Source organism: Bombina bombina, chromosome 4 (genome assembly GCF_027579735.1).
Source record: "Bombina bombina isolate aBomBom1 chromosome 4, aBomBom1.pri, whole genome shotgun sequence".
Taxonomy (NCBI): domain Eukaryota; kingdom Metazoa; phylum Chordata; class Amphibia; order Anura; family Bombinatoridae; genus Bombina; species Bombina bombina.
Window position 1 is genome coordinate 208,856,377 of NC_069502.1, and position 22,613 is coordinate 208,878,989.

The following is a 22,613-nucleotide window of genomic DNA, read 5'->3' on the forward strand; positions in this document are numbered from 1 at the left end:
TATCTCAGACTTTCCTAGGAGCCTTATTTTTGGGGCTGGAGCATCTCTTATCTGCCCTATTAATATGGGGAGACCCCCTACATACATTAGTACTAAGTGGGCTATTTGGGTAGCTAGCTCTGCCCTCTAACTCACTACTAGAGCTTTCCCCCTCATTGCTAACAGAGGGGTTTTTACTATGATGATACGGCCTAGTTGCTTATGTAAATCTTCTTTTTGAGCTAGTAATTTTTGGTTATGCTTATCTAAGGTGGCCATGTCTTGTTTAAATATGACAAATTCATTTTTGGCTATATTTAAATTCTCTTTGCATCTGCATAATGAGCGAATACTATCTTCTAGCCCCTGTATTTGCAATGCCTTCTCTATGAGGTATAGCGACATTTCATCAATAATGCATATTACAAGGGGCCAAGATTTTAGTATTAGTTTGTCACGTTTTTTTTTTAATTTTCGCATTGATTAATTTTTAATAATTCTTGGACTAATTCACTTTTTTCATTCCACCTTCCATTATCAATAGCAATATTTTTAGCCTTAATTTCAAGCATATCCATATAATCATTTAAATCACCCGCAATATTACACCTCTTTTTAATGTGGCCTATAATGTCCATCTTAAGGACATTGCCTGGAGTAAGGGGTAATTTCGGGGAACAAATTTCAACACTATGTACAGATTCACTTCTGGTTACAGACATTATTATATTGGCTCAGTATTAAGTTAAATTAAAACGCTAATACAATTTTGTCCAATAAAAGAGAAGAAAAAAAAATATATTTTTTCAAAAATATTATTAATTTTGAAATATGAAAAATTAATATTTTTATAAATTTTTCAAAAATTAATTTTAAATATTTCAAGATATTTATATTAATTTTGAAATATTTAATCACCACAAAAATGTAATAATATTTTTTTTAGATTATTTTTTATTTACAAAAAAATATTTTATCTTTTTTTTTCTTTTTAATAATTTTTATTTACTACAAATATATCATATCAATGTGATAAATATTAATAATATATTGTGCAAGTGCCTCCAAATAATATGTCAGTATATGGCCGGGTTATTATAATAAAATATATTTAATAATTATCCTTTAAAATAAACCCCCAATAAAATGCATATATTAAACAATAAAATTAATGTAAATTCCTAAATTCTTTATATTAGCTAAAATTTATAGACACATTGAAATATATTTGTAGAAGACCAGGTCTGAATCAAATTATACATGTTTAAACATTTATAATATGCTATGCAATGATCATAAAAGTTACCTTATTTATTAACCTTATTTACAATTGAATTGCATTAAAATACCACAGTGAGGCATCAAGATATAAACCACTAACATTCAGACTGGTACAATTAAGTTATTTAACCCACAAATGATTCTAATACAATTCTAATTAGAACACCAGAAGTATATATATATCCTTAATGTAAATAGTCAGTTTAAATGCCAATTTATTTATAAATAAATACTTAATTACTTACAATTAAGACCAATTCTAATATATATATATATATATATATATATATATATATATATATATATATATATATATATATATATATATATATATATTTGCAAAGATAAATTACTTAGCACTAAGGATTAGTTTTAAAATACACAGGCTATGAAATACAAATTTTAAAATATAAATATGCTCTTTAAATCTATTAACTGCAGTTTAGTTATAGTTACTCAAAACCTTTGATTTAAATATTATATATATTTATCAATCGCGTATACTTCGCCCAAAATGACCAAATCGATAGTTCAGCTTCAAAACTTGTTTCACCTCATATGAAAATAATGATATTTGCAATGTGGATCATAAAAAGGTAGCCCAATCTTGCTTATAGTAACTGTTTTCCAACACAGCCAGTTATCCAGTCACTAGTCCTCCAGCAGCCCCTTTTCTCCTCTTGCATTCAGCTTATATTGTCTTAATCATTGATGAAACAATATGGGAGGCCCCTCGGAGCTGAACATCTCATTGGTCAACTTAGGAGATGCCTCCCGGGGGTTTAATATCGTCTCTGATCTATAGGTGGCAGCAGACACCCAGGAATGCAGCCCCACCATCAAACATTGTTAACAATTCAATACATTCTTATAAAGTGATTATTTATCATACTATAGCTTTTTGCATTAATAAAACTCTCTTTTTAGCATCTATATTTCATTTAGCTTAACAGAAAATTTACAATTTGATACCAAACATCATTATTTTATCAATTTCTATGTTAAAATAGAAAATATCCACATATGTCTGTTTATGACTATTATTCATGGGACATCTTTTCTGAAAAACAAGGGACAGATATTATTTTGAAATTAGTCTAACATTTATACATTAATTATATATATACTTATTTAGAGATCCCATCTACACATCAGTTCCTCCTGTAATTTTCACTAGATTTCTGGAAAACAGAGAATAATGTGTTTATCTTGAAATCAATGGGTCAGTATTTTATATATACTAATGTAGTTATTAATTTAATTTATTACAATTTGAATTACATTTCCCCAGATCCCTATGTAGACATTTAATACAGTATTTAAAAAAATATATATATGTGTTATTTGAGTATTTCAAACTCAAATGAAAACCTGGCATCATTACTTTTGCAAGATTTTTTTATTTTTTATTTATGTCATACAGAGACTTGCAATGCTAATTTGCCTGGGGTTGCATATTGGAAACTCCGTAGGGGACAATTCACACCCAAGTGACATGAACCATGTCCTCAGTCAGAAACTGGTTTTTCCTGAGCTCAATCAAGCATCAAACAAAATCCAGTGAGCCATGGTGTTAAATTGTCACATGTGTCTGTTAGCTTATATTTTGATCTAGACATAATGTCTAGAATTTGTGGATTCTACACAACAGGGGTACTTAATATCTTGTATACACTTAGGCCATGTCTGATAAATGTATCACTCATCTTGGGCAGGAAATCAACTTTAAAACAGAGCAGCCACATGGTAACATCTTTTTGCAAAATAACTGCCTGATCTGATTAGACCTTATGTCTTTTAACTAGACCAAATTTCTTTCTTTGATCTCACCTGGATGCATTGTAATTAGGAAGAAGGGGGTGTCTCACCCTGCCAAACCAATCTCACATTGAATTTTTAGCTAGAAAATGAAATATCAAATATCTATGATATATCTGTAGCTTATTTAAGATATATCTTTAGCTTACAGGTGCCCTGACATTATTGGGGGGGACTTTAACATTGCCCTGCAGACACCAACTGACAGATTTCGAAATCCCCTAACCTCTAGTACGCACCGAACACCCACTGCACACTCGAAAAGGGACACTAAAATCCTACATAAATTAAAAACCCAATTGAGATTGAGAGATGTCTGGAGGGAACGTAACCCAGAGGTCAGGGACTTTACCTGCATATCCACATCTGACACCCTATCTCCCATAGATCTCTTCCTGATCTCAGAAACCTTATGCCCCAGGGTCACCAATGCCACTATAGACTCGGTCACTCTCTCGGATCATGTGCCAGTTTCTATTTCTATCTAACTATCCCAAACTGACAGATCTAAATGCTCATGGACCTTTCCTTCCTACTTATACCATGATATTGACTTTCAGACACCTAATTGGGGAATGGAACATATACAAAAGAAAATATCCTCAAACATAGAGAAAATAGTATTCTCTTTTGGGAGACTGCTAAAGCAGTCTTAAGGGGAGTAGTAACAGCTTACATCTCTGTAAAAAAGGCCAAGCATAGACGTAACAAGGACCTCTTACTGAGACAGATTATGAATGCTAGAAACAGGTTTCTGCGAAACCCCACAGTACACAATAGAACCAAATACAGATAAATCAAACTCTTAAGAGACACATATCTTACACAGGCAGCAAATAGATCATATGATGGTTTGAAGGAAAAGTTTTACAGATACGGCAATAGAACTGGGAGGCTTTTAGCCAACCTCACTAAAATAACAAGAAAACCTAACTCAATCCTAGTGATAAAAGAAAAATATATCACTCTCACATCCACTACAGAAATACAAAGATTTTTTTCAAAATACTATCACAGTCTCTACCTATCCAGGAGATTGACCAACAAGCTAAAGCTCAATTTTGCAGAGATATAGTCATATCCCAAATACGAGACAAACAGTTAGAAGTCTTAAATGCAAAAATAATGACAGAAGAGGTAGTCAGGGTCATCAAAGACACAACCCTATAAAAGACTCCAGGGCCTGACAGCTTGCCTAATATATTTTTCATATTACTCAAAGAAGAAGTGGCAGAACCTTTAGTCAGACTATTCAATCAACTTATGGAGGGACAAGTAACTCTTTCACAATGCTTCTCTGAAGCTACCATTAGCATTATACACAAATCGGTAAGGGATCTCTCATTCCCTGACTCATATCGCAATATCACTCCTAAATTCAAGCTATAAAATACTCACAAAACTGTTGGCTAATCCTCCCTGACATAATACATCCTGACCAGACTGGATTCATTAAAGGACGAACCCCTGTTCAAAACCTACGGAAACTGAAAATTATTCTGACTCACTTTTGGAATGACCGGGCAACTCCCGTAAACAATGACTCCCACGACCCATGTGCCCTACTACTAGATGCTGAAAAGGCATTTGACAAAATACTTTGGGACCACTTATTTACATCTCTCTGTAAATTTGGCATTAAAGGAGCCTTAGTTCAGGCCATCCATGGTATTTATGCCTCTCCACATGCCTCAATCTTGGTTAATAGATCAACTTCTGCCCCGTTCATTTACAGAGGGAACAAGACAGGGTTGTCCACTCTCCCCCCTCCTATTTGACCTCTCTATTGAGCCCTTTGCAATTAAACTACATACATATACTGAAGGACTTAATATAGGTGACACACGGGTACATCTATCGCTGTTCGCGGACGACATGGTCCTATATTTTTCTAACCCCAGTAGGAACATTGCGAAACTAATGGCCCTAATATCAGAGTTTAGCTCCATTTTGGGATACAAAATTAACGCGGACAAGTCTGAAATAGTCCCGCTATATCAGAACTTCTCATTAACAGATCTAAACTTCCCCTTTAACATAATTCAAGTCTTCTCCAGAGACCCCAAAACCTGGTATGAACTTAACTATTGCATACTCTTTAGCAAAATCCAACTGCTCATTTTGAGCTGGATGAACCGTATCATTATCAGGACGTGTGGGGTTGGTTAAGATTTTATTGTTTCCGAAACTCTTATATTGTTTTCATATGATCTCAGAAATACTTAAAAAAGATCTGAAACTCCTAAACTCTATTATACTTAACTTCGTATGGAAAGGTAAGAAGCATAGGATCAGGTACTCTAAATTGACGAGTTTGGTGTCTGATGGAGGGCTTGCTCTCCCGAACCTCGAACTTTACAACTGGGCAGCGCAGAGCAAATATGTTCTGAACTGGCTGATAGACAGGCCACACTTCACTATTCCAGCCTTAGAAAGGCAAATGATTGCCCCCTGGTACCTTGCTATAATACCGCATTTAACACCAAACCAAGCTGAGACTAAGGCATATGCCACTTATGTTGCACCCACTAAAAGCCTGGCACAAGATCTGCAAATTACTTAAATACCTGTCACAAATTACCAAATACCTCCCAATTCAAGGGAACCCTGAATTCCCAGCAGGTTTCACGACCAGACCATTTAAGATATGGCACTCCTTGGGACTTAAATTGATATACCAGGTACTAACACCAGACTGTCAAAATATGCTAACACTTGGAGATTTACGGGAAAAGTTTAGAATGCCACGCACACATCAGTTTGCATTCTTTCAGCTGAGGCACTACGTCAATAACACACTCATATCCACTCTGAAGCAGAATTCGGGGGCTGACCTACAGAAAATTATAAAACTAGCATAAGGGGGTATAACCTCAATTTCTACAACTTATCAAACCTTACTAAATCTGACTAATAAACAGACCATACAAGATCTTGCCACAAAATGGATAGTCCGACTCGATAAAGAAGTGACAGAGAAACACATCCAGAGCAGTTTGGATGCTGACCTCAGAGAAGCACACTTTAAATTGCTTCATACAGCCTATGTCGATCCAAAGTCGTTTCAAAAGTGGGACCCCCCAGCCACGTGACAATGCCCGAGATGTGCGGACCCCATAGCAGACCTGATACACATGGTATGGAAATGCCCAAAACTTAGTAGATACTGGGGCATGATAGCTTACTGGTTTCAGACCACTTTTGACTCCTCCTTTGCTCTCAGACTTAGGAAAGTTATACTCTTACAATTTCATGATTTACCAAATCCATTTAGATTGCTTGCAGTCAACGTGATACTATTGGCAAGACAACTTGTTTTTAAGCACTGGCTAGACCACAACACTCCGACTTTAACACAACTGAAACAAGCACTAACACAACAGGTAATCTACGAACAAACGGATGCTCTAAAGGATATGCAACAGAGAGTTAAAATCTTTATGAATAAGTTGGAGCCCATTCCTAGAATCTTGCCTTCACGACTACAGAGACAAATCCTCTATCCACTTAGGAACTCAGACTTTATGATGAATGCCCAATTGAGAAAGGAGTGGCAATTGGAGTACTAGATAAACAAGCCAATTAAGCTTACGGTTGGACCCCCCCCCCCCCACCCTGTCCTTTTCACATCACTCATCTCAGGTTGTCCCATACTTTACATGCTTTCTCCTGCTGCTCCTTTTCCTTTTTCTCTGTTTGGTGTTGCCCTGGGAGACGTTCATTAACTTAGGCCTACAGTGGACAGCGCTTACCAGAGATCCAGTGTGTGTATTAAATTATACAATTGGTTATATAGCTCTGTATCTTGTATCCAATTAGATTGTCTCAACTTAGTGTTGCAACTATGTTAGTCTGACTAGGAAAAAGAAACTATATTATCCAGATAACTTTTTATATCACAAGAAAAATCTGTATTACAACGTTTGTGAAAGCAATGTCCTAATACATTGTATGTTGTTTCTTTTACAGTTTATCTATATGTTGAATGATGTACGTTCACTTGAACCTCAATAAAAAAAAGATTTGCAAAAAAAAAAAAAGATACTCCTTTATTTTGAAACTTTATGTTTAGCATATAAGTGTAAATGTCAGTTTACCTAAATAATTCACAACAAACTATCGGCTAGATTACAAGTTTGGCATTAGAAGCTGTGCGGTGCTAACGAGCAGTTTATGCTCACCGCTCACTTACAGACAGCGCTGGTATTACAGGTTTTTCCAAACCCTCGTTAACTGCAAAAAAGTGATCGTAGAGCAAAATTTTGCTCCACATCTCACCTCAATATCAACGCTGCTTACGTTAGCGGTGAGCTGGCTGAACGTGCTCATGCACCATTTCCCCATAGGAATCAATAGGGGAGAGCCGGCTGAAAAAAAACCTAACACCTGCAAAAAAGCAGCGTTTAGCTCCTAACGCAGCCCCATTGATTTCTATTGGGAAAATACATTTATGTCTACACCTAACACCCTAACATGAACCCCAAGTCTAAACACCCGTAATCTTACATTTATTAACCCCTAATCTGCCGCCCCCGACATCTCCAACACCTACATTATATTATTAACCCATAATCTGCCGCTCCAGACACCGCTGCCACCTACATTATACTTATGAACCCCTAATCTGCTGCCCCCAACATCGCCGACACCTGCATTATATTTATTAACCCCTAATCTGCCACCCCCAATGTCGCCACAACCTACCTACACTTCTTAACCCCTAATCTGCCGCCCCCAACATCGCCGCCACTATATTAAAGTTATTAACCCCTAAACCTAAGTCTAAACCAAACACCCCCTAACTTAAATATAATTTAAATAAATCTAAATAAAAATAACTATCACTAACCCAATTATTCCTATTTAAAACTAAATACTTACCTATAAAATAAACCCTAAGCTATCTACAATATAACTAATAGTTACATTGTAGCTAGCTTAGGGTTTATTTTTATTTTACAGGCAAATTTGTATTTATTTTAACTAGGTAGAATAGTTATTAAATAGTTATTAACTATTTAATAACTACCTATCTAAAATAAAGACAAAAGTACCTGTAAAATAAAATCTAACCTAACACTACCACTATAATTAAATTAATTCCCTAAATTAAATAAAATTATCTAAAGTACAAAACCCCCCACTAAATTACAGAAAATAATAAAAAAAATTGCAAGATTTTTAAACTAATTACACCTAATCTAATCCCCCTAACAAAATAAAAAATCCCCCCCAAAATAAAAAGCCCTACCCTACACTAAATTACAAATAGCTCTTAAAAGGGCCTTTTGCGGGGCATTGCCCCAAAGTAATCAGCTCTTTTACCTGTAAAAAAAATCACAAATCCCCCCCAACATTAAAACCCCCCACCCACACAACCAACCCTACTCTAAAACCCCCAATACCCCCTTAAAAAAACCTAACACTACGTGATCCGGCAAAGAAATCACTTGAGAGACTGGCGGCGGTGCAAGGGGACATCGAGTAAGGTATCCTTACCCGCACATACCGCATAGACCCCCGGTGAGTACACATCCTGATCTTTGACAACTCACCTCAAGGGGACAGTGGCTGAAGAACCGGTGCCCTTTTTCTAACTTCTGCTGAGGGGAACACTGTTGCCTGAAAGAGCACACCCAAGTGGCTGCAGCTGCTGGGGAGAAATTGCTCCTGTTACCAATCTCCATTACATAGTGCAACTCGTACTAATAATACAAACACCCTTCCCAGCAAGGTACTTTAATCAGAACATATTGGGAGACATGTGCAGTTAAAGGTTATACTACTCAACTCAGGACTTTCCCGGCCTATAGACTTTCTATTCAGGGATCTATAATACCTAAAGACATTTACTTATAAAGGCCTACTTTAACAAAAGATTATTGCGGTACTTCCCTTTGCATATTATGTCGCAAAGAAAGAACAACAAACCTGAGAAGGGGCACAAATCAACAAGCCTTACAAACTATCTCAAGGACTCCCTACCCCCATCTGAAATATCAAATACAGGGCCTCCGTTCCCTGTCAATTGCGCATTAGACATGATGCTGCCTGAACATACACAACAACAGGAGTACCTTACACGAAGAGATCTTGACACTATCTCCTCAAAAGATGACATTGACAAAGTCCTCTCAGAAATGAGATCCCTGTTTGGGGATCTGAAAAAAGACATCACTCAGGTCACACAACAGGTACAGATACTTGAAACCAGACATGAATCCCTTCGGGGTACCATTAAAAACAACTCCCAACAGATCCAAGAGCACAAAGAACATATACAATTTCTACTCTCCAAGATGGAGGACTTAGACAATAGTGGCAGACGGAATAACGTCAGGATCAGAGGGGTACCGGAATCTGTTTCTAATGTGGCACTAGAGGGCTACCTTCAGGACTTATTTCGCACCCTAAAAGGAACACCGGAATCTGCAAATATCCCCATTGAAAGGGCTCATAGGGCCTTGAGACCCAGGCCTCCACCAAAAGCCCCGCTGAGAGACATTATTGTCAAATTCCTTAGTTACAAGGATAAGGAGTCCATAACCCAGAGGGCAAGAACTCTCAAGAACATAACACATGCGGGGATCCCCCTACAGATATTTTCGGACTTAAGCTTGATCACCCTTCAAAAGAGAAGGGATCTAAAATTCATAACCACCGAACTTCAATCACATGGAATACAATATAAATGGGGATTTCCTGTCTGCATTGTGGCCTTTAAAAACGGAGCACAGGTAATCTACAGATCACCGCCTGACCTTCCAGAATTCTGTAGAGTCCTTGGGATCAACATACAACACCCTGAGTGCTACGAACAACCATCATGTAGTGCTTCCTCACAAAGAGCCGGAGATACTGCTCGGGCGCTGGACACCTGAGCAGCCACCATCAGCCCACCGCTGCAGTTAGATGATACATCAGGAGGCATTGATAAGTATTATTGTCCTTTTCTTATGGCGCCCTAATGGCGCTCCCCCTATGTGGGAAAATTGACTCCCCCAACTGGGGCTATGTTCTGCTATGGTTGTTGAATCACAGAATTGTTATTTTATGTTGTGTTGTGTTTTGATGCCTGTTCCTGTTTACTTTATGTCACTTAATGGCCCCATACGCTGAAAGCAAATAGACTCTTATAGTTAAGTCTTTAAAGTGTATAGCTACAGGTGATAGCGCCCTGGAGGGACTATATAGATTGTGAAGCCATAATACAGAAATCAATAAAATATAGATCACACTGAGAGAGCAGAGACCCTAAGTATCCGCCCCGAATAGATACTATCTAGATGGAGTCCACACTCCTCCTTCAGCTAAGCCCACTATCATATTATCCCATGTGGGATGGAGTACTATGCCATTTGATGTATCCCACTGAGAGGTCTTGATGACAGACATACTATACACTGCCCTCGGTGGAGTTAGACCCCCCTCTTTGTATAATGTAGCACAAACAGCCTATTAACTTTTGCTGACTTATCAATCCATATTATACCATATTTGAAAAGGCAATCATCAATAGGGGGAAATGGGACTAGCACTGCATTAATTCCCAGGCTTACACAATACACCCCCATTGCGGGCAAATAAGTACCATTACTGAAAGAGTTTAGAAACAAAAATGAAGCAGCACCACCAAACAGCGTTTCTTCAAGGTGTTTTATTCAGCTTGAGGAGTAGCCAGACCCAATAAAGTTAAACAACAACGTTTCGGACACAGTCCTTAGTCATGTATGGCTAAACTATACACATAATCATCTTTAAATACCCTCCTAGCCCCACCCACACACCTGTGAAGTTTGTACATTCAAAATTAACCCCTTACATACCACTCAAGGTACACAGGTAACTATCAGCAAAAAACATTTCAGTAATTTTCAGGTGAAACACACCAACCTTATATATATTAAAGTATAGTTAAATATACATACATATATCAAGTAAATTAGCAGAACAGAATCCATAATCATCTGTAACAAAAGAGAAAAGAAAGAAATTAAGAAACATTGTATCCAATAATATTTAAAGGCATACAGATAGGTCAAAATCCCTATTCATCCCATTAGGGTGTAATGTCCCCAATTTATTAATCCAGAACATTTCTCTACTCTTAAGGATTTTGGCTCTATCCCCACCCCTTCTAGGAACTGGCACATGCTCTATCACTTGAAATCTTAACTGATTAAGGTTATGTCCAGCAGACAAAAAATGGCACGCTACAGGGGCATCAAGTTTTTTTGTCCTAATACTGCTTTTATGTTGAACCATACGTTCACGGACACTACGGGTGGTCTCTCCGACGTACCCCAATCCACAGGGACATTTAATCAAGTAAACCACATATTCTGTGTTGCATGTAAAATAATCCTTAATAGAAAACATATATCCAGTCCTAGGATGACTAAAGGTGGGGCCTTTAATTATGTTGTTGCAGTTAGAGCAACCAAGGCATGGGAAATTCCCCCAATTTTTCTTGCCTATATAGCTCTGCACCCCCCTCTTTTTAAGGGGGCCAATGTCTGCTCTGACAAGTGAATCTTTAAAATTTCTACCTCTTTTGTAGGCCGGCATAAAGGGTTTAGAAAACTCCAAAACATCAGATTCACAGGTCTGTAACACATGCCAATGCTTTAATAAAATTTTCTGAACCTTTAAACTTAAAGGGGAATATTGGCTAACAAAAACCAATCTATCAGATTTTTCTGTCCCCTTTATCTCTCTTTTCTCATTATTCTTTTTAGTTAACAGGGATTGTCTAGTTGTGGCAAGAGCATACTCAAGTTCTGATTCAATTAATTCCTTAGGGTAACCCCTTGCTAAAAACCGATCCCCCATCTCTCTCAATCTTAATTTGGCCAAATTTTCATCAGACACAATCCTTCTGACCCGAAGGAATTGGCTTCTAGGTAAAGATTTGAGAAGAGATGGAGGGTGGGCACTGGTATAGTGGAGGAGGGTGTTGCAGTCTGTTTCTTTTTTATATAAATCCACAGATAAGCCCTGTGGAGTTTTTGATACTCGAGTATCCAGAAAAACCACACTCTCCTCACTCCACACCAGTTTGAATTTAATTCTAGTTGTAGCAGAATTTAAATCATTAATAAATTTCTCAAGGGTTCCAATGTCGCCCAACCACACACCAAAAATATCATCTATATAGCGCCACCATGTGGCACCATATAGTAAAAACAATGGATGATTATAAACAAAATATTCCTCAAAGATATTCATATAGATATTTGCGTATGTGGGGGCGACATTGGAACCCATGGCAGTCCCTTGGAGTTGTAGGTAGTAATCATCACCAAATAAAAAATAATTACAGCATAATACAATCCTCAATAATTGGATCAGAAATTCTTGTTGTAATGGTGAAAATTTTAAATCTTGACTCAAAACCTTGGTGACTGCACCAATACCAGCCTCATGCGAGATGGAAGTATATAATGATGCTACATCCAGACTAAACAGTATGCCTCTGTTCCCATCAATAGACAGGTTCTGCAATTTAGTTATAAAATCACTTGTATCCTGAATATAGGAATTGGATAATACCAGTGGTCTCAAAGCCTTATCTAAAAAAATGGAAACTTTAGATAGGATAGAACCCATTCCAGCTACAATGGGGCGTCCAGGGGGGGAAGTTAAGCATTTATGTACTTTAGGAAGTGTGTATAAAACAGGAGTAACTGCCTCTGATTCCAAAAGAAACTTTGCAATAAAACACCTTGAAGAAACGCTGTTTGGTGGTGCTGCTTCATTTTTGTTTCTACATTTGTATTTGTGGGTTCTGGCAGGAACCTGGACGCTGGCACACCTTAAAACATTCCCTGTGCTGGATATATATGACTATTTCATTACTGAAAGAGTTACTGGTTGGGAGGGAAAACTCAATCTTAATGTTTCCTAACAGTTTGTAATATAATTGTTCAGCTTTGAATGATGGTTTATTTTCTGAAATTTTGCATATGCTTGCTCCTGTTGTTTTCAACACCTGTTAAGTTATTTGTTCTCTTAAGATAAGGTAACGTTCATTCTTATCCTTTTTCTTTTTTATCCTCTTAACTTTTTGACCGGGCGTGTGGATACAGACCCCACGCTACCTTTGCTATCCTTCCCTGTTCCTCTCTGTTACTACCGGGAAGAATAGTATAAGTGTTCTCTTTTTTCTTTTTTCTTCTTCCTCTTGCTATATCTCTTCAGGCTTACTGAAATTTCTCTATTATTTAACTGACTTCTGTCTTTTCTTTTCTACTACCCCTTTTTTTTTTTTTCTTCCTCCCTCCCATCCCCTCTCCCTCTTTCCCACTACCCTCCCTTATCCCCTCAACCATACACTCACAATATAAGATGGCGTCTCATTCTACACACAACCTAACTATTATGACACTCAACATTAAGGGTATTAACATACCTGAAAAGTGGTCTAATTTAATAAGAGATGTAACTAGATTACAATGTGATATTATGTATCTACAAGAGACCCACTTCAAGAAAGGAAGGGAACCCCGCTCGCTCAACGCCAAATTCCCACTAATGGTTTTTGCCTCTGGCCCTACTAAAAGAAATGGGGTGGGAATTCTCATAAAGCACTCAACAGCCTTTAAAGTGACAAATGAGGAAAGAGACCCAGAGGGTCGTTACCTGATAGTGGTGGGCTCCCTACACAACAAACCTGTGACCTTGGTGAATGCATACTTCCCTAACCAAGAACAAAACAAATTTATGACAAAACTAACAAATAAAATTTTGGAGCTACAGAGGGGAGCTTTGCTCCTTGCTGGAGACTTCAATATGCCCTTAGACCCACAACTCGACACCTCTAAGGGAGTAACTTCAGTCCCAAAAAGGGTCATCAAACAATGTAATGCCAGATTGGAAGAGATAGCAATACACGATACATGGAGGACTCAATACCCCATAAGACAAGACTACACGTTTTTTTCACATCCCCATGACCTGTACACGAGAATTGATTACATTTTTACCGACCAACTGACGTTAGCTCATGTAGCACAAACACAAATTCTTCCTATGACTTGGTCCGACCATGCCCCTGTCCTTTGTAAACTAAATTGGCCCACGACCCCGGACCGCCCCTTTCTCTGGAAATTTGATGATCACATGCTCAATAACCAAGCAATTAAGGGTAAAATAGAGACTACGCTCACTGACTACTTCCTCCTAAATGATACAGCAGACTTACCAAAACAAACTATTTGGGAGGCACATAAGTGTGTCTTGCGAGGGGAACTGATTAAACAAAAAGCCTTCTTGGCTAAACAGACCAGAATCAAGTTTTCAACACTCCTATCCACTATACGCAACCTAGAAAAGAAGCACAAAAACTCCGTAGATGTGGAGTTCAGAACAGCGCCTAGATCTGTTTACCTGCTGCACTATAAAGGACCCCCTAATAGGTCCTTGGGAGTTTAACAGTACAAAGAATTATAGGAGCGCCAATGAAGGCTAAAGTAAACTACAGGTACCTTAATATACAGATGACATAGAACGATGTCACCTATTAGATGAATCCAATAAGTTTAAAAAACAATATCCCCAATTTGGATGAATCGATAAAATTCAAAATTATAACAGAAGAATGAATAAAATGGATAAAATATATCCTTTTTAATAACACACACTGGGTTTAAAGTATAAAATCACAGTTTATTAATACAGTTTATTAATACGACCTGATCAGATGACTTCACTGATCACTACTTTATTTATAACATAGAGGTCACTTATAGCATAAGAAAACTACTATTCTGGTTTTGTACATCCAATTAAAGCTACTCTGTATGAGCCTAGAAAGTGCATAAAGATGATGATTTGAAATAAAATAATATAGATGATGATTGGGATAGAGTAATATCAATTCTTAGGTGAGTGTGCAACAGACACGCAAATCGTGAGAAAAAGAAAGAAAACAAATATATTCACTTGTGAAATTAAATGTGTACCAAAAAAATGTGTGTACAAAAAATATACCAAAAAAATATAAAAAATATATAAAAAATATATATATACCAAAAATATATATACAAAACGATCTAATACCGGTATGATCTGTGAATAAAATCAAAACATAAAATTGTGAATTACCTATGTCTCTGAGAGACCAGGTGGATAACCAGAGCTGTCCTTAGCTGTTTTATCTAAGAACCAGGTTGGTTATATCAGAAGCTGTTAGTTTCCTAAACAAATTTCTGAATGCTATAACTATCAAGAGCTGTAAGTTTCCTACACAAATTTCTAAATGCTATAAATATCACAATACAATATATGCCAGCATCTAGGAATGACATAAAAATAAAAATAAAAAAGGAAATAATAAAACAATGTTTTGACACTATTAAAACCCAATTCAATGGGGGAGCAATGAAATGTTAAAAAGTAAAGTCCATAGTCCAATGATTAATTAATCCAAATAACAGCCAAATGATGAAGATAATTCTTGGGTCCAAAGGTCTCCGGAAACCTGTTGAAAAAATATAAAGTGCACTAAACAAAGGGCTTAAAGGGACTAAGTCTAACAGGTAATAGACTCACCCAATAAGCTGATCCTGGTGATATATGAGCCTCACAAATCTCTCCAATGTCAATGCGTTTCGGCCCTGTGATGGGGCCTTTTTCAAGACAATAGTGAGGCTCAAATGAAGCAGACCTTAAATAATGTTAGAATCTGTTGAAATCTAAAATAGGCGCCAAAAAAGCTAGAAAAAATGCGCCAAAAATTTGCGCTCGCGAAACCGGATGTAGCCGCGACCGGAAGTGACGTATTAGTCACATGGGTTGACCGGAAGTGGCTACGGCCGGAAGTAACATGTGGTTCTTATCGGTATTGCCTCCGGCTCCATTTTTGAAATGGGCATATGCAAGCAAATGTGGGCAATTAATCCAATAGTATATATCTATTATTATTATGTTAAAAAATTTTCTACTGTGTAGATTTTTGTCGCCGACCCCTTGTTTAAGAGGTAGTTAGTAGGCTAGTGGTTATATTAATGAATTAGTAGAAAAATGTTATAGCAAAGATATAAGAATCCTATAAATATGTTATAAAAATGTTATATAGATGTTACCAAACAGTCTATGGGGAATAAGATTAAAAACGACTTTGTTATATACAATTTTGATTTTAGGCTCATATACTACCAGGATTTACAGAAATTACATAGTTAAAATCGCATAATCCATGCTTAAAATAATTACGACTGTACAGATATATTCAATACATTTCCAGTGGTACAAGAGTAGGGGAACCATTACTGTTAAACCAGACGGGTTCAGGGTAGAGCAGAACTAGAGCAAAAAATATATATGGAGCAAAAAATATATATATATATTATATCTGGTGTTTTTTGTTTTCATAACTACAAACATTGATAAACAAGGAACTTGGCATTAGCTAATAGAGGGATCCAAATGTGGTCTTGGATCACTTAAAATGATTACTGTAATTCCTAACACCTTGGGAAGAACCCTAAAGGGACTAGCAAATAAACTCAATAATGGATATTGTCTCTAGGTAGTCAATAATGCTATTAATCACAATGTTTAGTGTTGACTAGGGAGGAGTTTTTGATCTGGAAACCAATAATGTATAGCCTATGGCGGGCTGTTTAGGTGGAGATAGTAGTGGGAAGTCATAAATCTGAAACATGTGCTACCTTTGGGATAACAATGGGAGTGGTCAAAATGGATGTACTATTTCAATGGGATTGGTCAAAATAGATGTACTATTTCAAAATTGGCGTTTAGCCCCCTTGGGTAGATGCAATCCATTTTGAAAATCCATTCTGATTCTTTCTTGAGTAGTTTGGACTCAATGTTGCCTCCTCTCCAATCTTTGGTCAATTTGTGAATCCCCATATATTTCAGACTCTTACTACTACCTCCATGTGCCTCAAAAAAGTGTTTGTATAGAGGTACATCAGTTTTTTTCCACTTTATTTGGAGAAGATGTTCACGGATCCTATCCTTCAACTTGCGGGTGGTCTGACCTATGTATTGTAGGCCACATCCACATTCAATCAGGTAGATCACGCAATGGTCCATGCATCTGATAGTTTGTCTGATCTTAAATAATTCCTGAGAGATTTTTGACTTGCAGGTGTCTCTCTTCAATCCATGAGTACAAGCCTTGCATCGGTGGCACGGGAAAAAGCCTTGTAACCTCATCCCCATGACCCCCAAGGTGTTATTATTTCTCTTATTGTTAGGCACACTGGGAGCCAGGATGGACTTCAGATTCTCTGTTTTTCTGTAGATAAAACTGGGATATGCGGGGAGGTGTTCACCCAAGAAGTCATCATCCCTCAGAAGGTGCCAGTGTCTTCTTATTATATCCTCAATCCTTTTCTTATTTTCACTATATGTAGTGATAAAGGGGATTTTCAGATTCCCGACCTCTTCCATCGATGTATTCTTTTTCGGTTTGTAAGTCAGAAGAGTGTCTCTTTTTATAGCACTGATTTCTTTGATGGTGTTGTTGATATGGCCTTCCTCGTAGCCCCTTTCCAGAAACCTGTTCTTTAATGTCATCAATTGTTCCATCCACTTTTCTTCACTTGAGCAGTTCTTTCTTATTCACATTAGCTGCCCCTTCGGTATGTTATCAATACATTTTTTATGGTGGCAGCTTGTTTGGTGGATGTAGTTGTTAGAGTCCACTTCTTTGAAGTGGGTAGATGTTTCGATTTTCCCATTGGTGACCTGGATGTTTAGGTCAAGGAAGGTTAGGGAGTTCTTACTTGTGAAGTTTGTGAATTTGAGATTTAGTTCATTAAGATTCATGACCTCTAGGGTGTGTTTCAGATCATTTTCACTCCCTCTCCATATGATTAGGAGGTCATCTATGTAACGTTTGTAGAGGACCAGATCCGCGCTAGCTGGGCAGGAATCCCAAAAAATGGTCTCCCACTTCCCCATATATAAGTTGGCATAACTTGGCGCAAATCTGGTCCCCATAGTTCTGCTCTACCCTGAACCCGTCTGGTTTAACAGTAATGGTTCCCCTACTCTTGTACCACTGGAAATGTATTGAATATATCTGTACAGTCGTAATTATTTTAAGCATGGATTATGCGATTTTAACTATGTAATTTCTGTAAATCCTGGTAGTATATGAGCCTAAAATCAAAATTGTATATAACAAAGTCGTTTTTAATCTTATTCCCCATAGACTTTTTGGTAACATCTATATAACATTTTTATAACATATTTATAGGATTCTTATATCTTTGCTATAACATTTTTCTACTAATTCATTAATATAACCACTAGCCTACTAACTACCTCTTAAACAAGGGGTCGGCGACAAAAATCTACACAGTAGAAAATTTTTTAACATAATAATAATAGATATATACTATTGGATTAATTGCCCACATTTGCTTGCATATGCCCATTTCAAAAATGGAGCCGGAGGCAATACCGATAAGAACCACATGTTACTTCCGGCCGTAGCCACTTCCGGTCAAACCATGTGACTAATACGTCACTTCCGGTCGCGGCTACATCCGGTTTCGCGAGCGCGAATTTTTGGCGCATTTTTTCTAGCTTTTTTGGCGCCTATTTTAGATTTCAACAGATTCTAACATTATTTAAGGTCTGCTTCATTTGAGCCTCACTATTGTCTTGAAAAAGGCCCCATCACAGGGCCGAAACGCGTTGACATTGGAGAGATTTGTGAGGCTCATATATCACCAGGATCAGCTTATTGGGTGAGTCTATTACCTGTTAGACTTAGTCCCTTTAAGCCCTTTGTTTAGTGCACTTTATATTTTTTCAACAGGTTTCCGGAGACCTTTGGACCCAAGAATTATCTTCATCATTTGGCTGTTATTTGGATTAATTAATCATTGGACTATGGACTTTACTTTTTAACATTTCATTGCTCCCCCATTGAATTGGGTTTTAATAGTGTCAAAACATTGTTTTATTATTTCCTTTTTTATATTTCTTTTTATGTCATTCCTAGATGCTGGCATATATTGTATTGTGATATTTATAGCATTTAGAAATTTGTGTAGGAAACTTACAGCTCTTGATAGTTATAGCATTCAGAAATTTGTTTAGGAAACTAACAGCTTCTGATATAACCAACCTGGTTCTTAGATAAAACAGCTAAGGACAGCTCTGGTTATCCACCTGGTCTCTCAGAGACATAGGTAATTCACAATTTTATGTTTTGATTTTATTCACAGATCATACCGGTATTAGATCGTTTTGTATATATATTTTTGGTATATATATATTTTTTATATATTTTTTATATTTTTTTGGTATATTTTTTGTACACACATTTTTTTGGTACACATTTAATTTCACAAGTGAATATATTTGTTTTCTTTCTTTTTCTCACGATTTGCGTGTCTGTTGCACACTCACCTAAGAATTGATATTACTCTATCCCAATCATCATCTATATTATTTTATTTCAAATCATCATCTGTATGCACTTTCTAGGCTCATACAGAGTAGCTTTAATTGGATGTACAAAACCAGAATAGTAGTTTTCTTATGCTATAAGTGACCTCTATGTTATAAATAAAGTAGTGATCAGTGAAGTCATCTGATCAGGTCGTATTAATAAACTGTATTAATAAACTGTGATTTTATACTTTAAACCCAGTGTGTGTTATTAAAAAGGATATATTTTATCCATTTTATTCATTCTTCTGTTATAATTTTGAATTTTATCGATTCATCCAAATTGGGGATATTGTTTTTTAAACTTATTGGATTCATCTAATAGGTGACATCGTTCTATGTCATCTGTATATTAAGGTACCTGTAGTTTACTTTAGCCTTCATTGGCGCTCCTATAATTCTTTGTACTGTTAAGCACAAAAACTCACCACTAGACACCCGTTTACTAGCAGAACTGAAGGGGGCTAGGGAGGAAGTTCAGAATTTACACACCATTGAATACCAAAAGATGGCATTAAGGAACCAGCAGAAATATTATGAATTTGGGGACAAACCAGGAAAACTACTGGCGAGAGCCATTAAGAGAAAATCGTTAAAAACCCATATACATTGCATTGCGGACAGACATAACTTCTCACATACTAACAGCCCAGACATTGCGGAAACCCTCCGTACTTATTACCAGGACCTCTATAACATTCAGAACTCTCCACGTCCCTCCACGGAGGGAGATGGAGACTTGTCTTTCCCGACCCAGGATTCCTATCTGGACTCTATAACTTTACCATCACTTTCATTAACAGATATGGAGACGCTTGACGCCTTGATCACCTCAGAGGAAGTTTCCAATATAATAGATGACCTGCCGATAGGCAAGAGCCCCGGCCCCGATGGCTTCAGTACCAAATATTACAAACTTTTTAAACCTATACTGTCGCCCCACCTCTCCCGCCTGTTTAATTCTATAGACACCTCACAGGGATTCCCCCCTTCCATGCTCCTGGCCCATATCACGACCATCCCAAAACCAGGCAAACCACCTAACAAACCTGAGAACTTTCAGCCAATTTCTCTACTAAACGTAGACATAAAAATATTTGCCAAAATTCTCTCCAACAGAATAAATAAATTTTTACCCCAACTGATCTCACCTGACCAAGTGGGCTTTGTGCCTGGCCGAGAGGCCAGGGACAATACCATGAAAGCAACTCTTCTCGGTAACTTTGCACAAAATCATGGGATCCCAGCGATTCTTGTGTCTACGGACGCGGAGAAAGCCTTCGACAGGATCAGCTGGAATTTTCTGAAGGCGGTCCTGTCGAAGATGGGGTTTGGTCCGGCCTTCATTCATAGAGTTTTCTCCCTTTACGCAGCCCCTTCAGCACAGGTCAGGGTTAATAACATCCTCTCTGGCCCATTCAATATCTCAAACGGCACTAGACAAGGGTGTCCCATGTCACCACTGCTGTTTGCCTTGGTCATGGAGGTATTGGCCCAGAGAATCAGAGATAATGATAACATCTCTGGTATTCTTATAGGAGACCAGGAGCACAAACTATCCATGTACGCGGATGACGTTTTGCTCTCTTTATCAAACCCCCTGACGTCACTCCCGGAGATGCTCAGGGAATTTGAGTTATACGGTAGGTTCTCAAATTTTCTTCTAAACAAGTCTAAATCTGAACTACTAAACATTAACCTCTCGCAACAAGAACTTAGTCAGCTCTCTTCGTTGAGCCCCCTGCGCATCCAGACTCGCTCCCTTAAATATTTGGGGATCTACCTCACTCCATCTGTTGATTCACTTTATGAAGCAAACTATTTAAATCTACTATCTACAATTACGGGAGATCTTTCTTCCTGGAGAAATAAACCGATCTCCTGGCTGGGTAGAATCGGCATTGTTAAAATGAATATTTTGCCTAGAGTATTGTATGTTCTCCAAACTCTCCCGATACCCCTACCTACTCACTACTTGAGCAAGCTGCAGGGCGTGTTAGAGGAGTTTATTTGGAAGGGAGTAAGACCGCGCATAGCGCGGAAAACTCTATACTTACCTAAGGACAGGGGAGGTTTAGGAGTCCCCAATCTGGTTACCTACAGAAAAGCTATCACCCTCCAACACCAGGTAGAGTGGAGTCATGATTCTAAAGAGAAAACCTGGATTCAAATTTGTAAATCAATCCTAGGAACACAAAATGTAGGCATCATGGGATGGATATCACCCAAATTTAGGCCAAAACTAATAAACAGCTACCCACTCCTTCGGGAATTCTTTGCATGCTGGGATCGTACCATGACAGAGTACCCTCATATAACCTCAAACCCGTCTCCTCTCACCCCATTCTTGGACAACCCAGACTTACCCTTCACTTACACGCAAAGGACGGGGACAGATAAAACACAAATATCACAAGTGTCTTTCCAAAGACTAATTTCAAACCAGAAACTCAGGAGTAGATCTGATTTGGAGTGTTTGGGGCTGGAGCTCTCGTGGTATTTCCACGCGCAGCTCCAGCACTTTTTATCGACCAGCAAATGCACTAAGCAGATAACTAGGCAACTGACAACACTTGAATCACTATGCTTATTACCACATGTACCTAGACACATGATTTCCATAGCTTATCGCTTGCTCCTTGCCCACGGGGATTTGCCGCTTCCAGGGTTCACACGACGGTGGAATGAGGAACTCACCCCACCCCCTTCCCCTGGTGAGTGGAACAAAATATTTAGGGCCCACAAGAAAGCATCCGTTTCGGCTAGAGTCCTTGAATTAAACTACAAATATCTGTCGGGGTGGTACCTCACGCCTGACAGACTACAGAAAATATATAAACAGACAGATGGGAGGTGCTGGCGCGGCTATGGGGAGCGAGGCTCCCTCATACACATCTGGTGGAAATGTAAACACATTGAACCATTCTGGCACTCAATTTTGGACAGAATGGAAATAATACTTGGCGCGCCTGTACCTAGATCACCTAATATATTACTATATCACACCCTCCCCAAATTCAGAGATAAACCAACAAAACAACTGTTTCTCATAATGATTAACAGCGCTAAATCTCTCATCCCGAGGAAGTGGAAGAGTG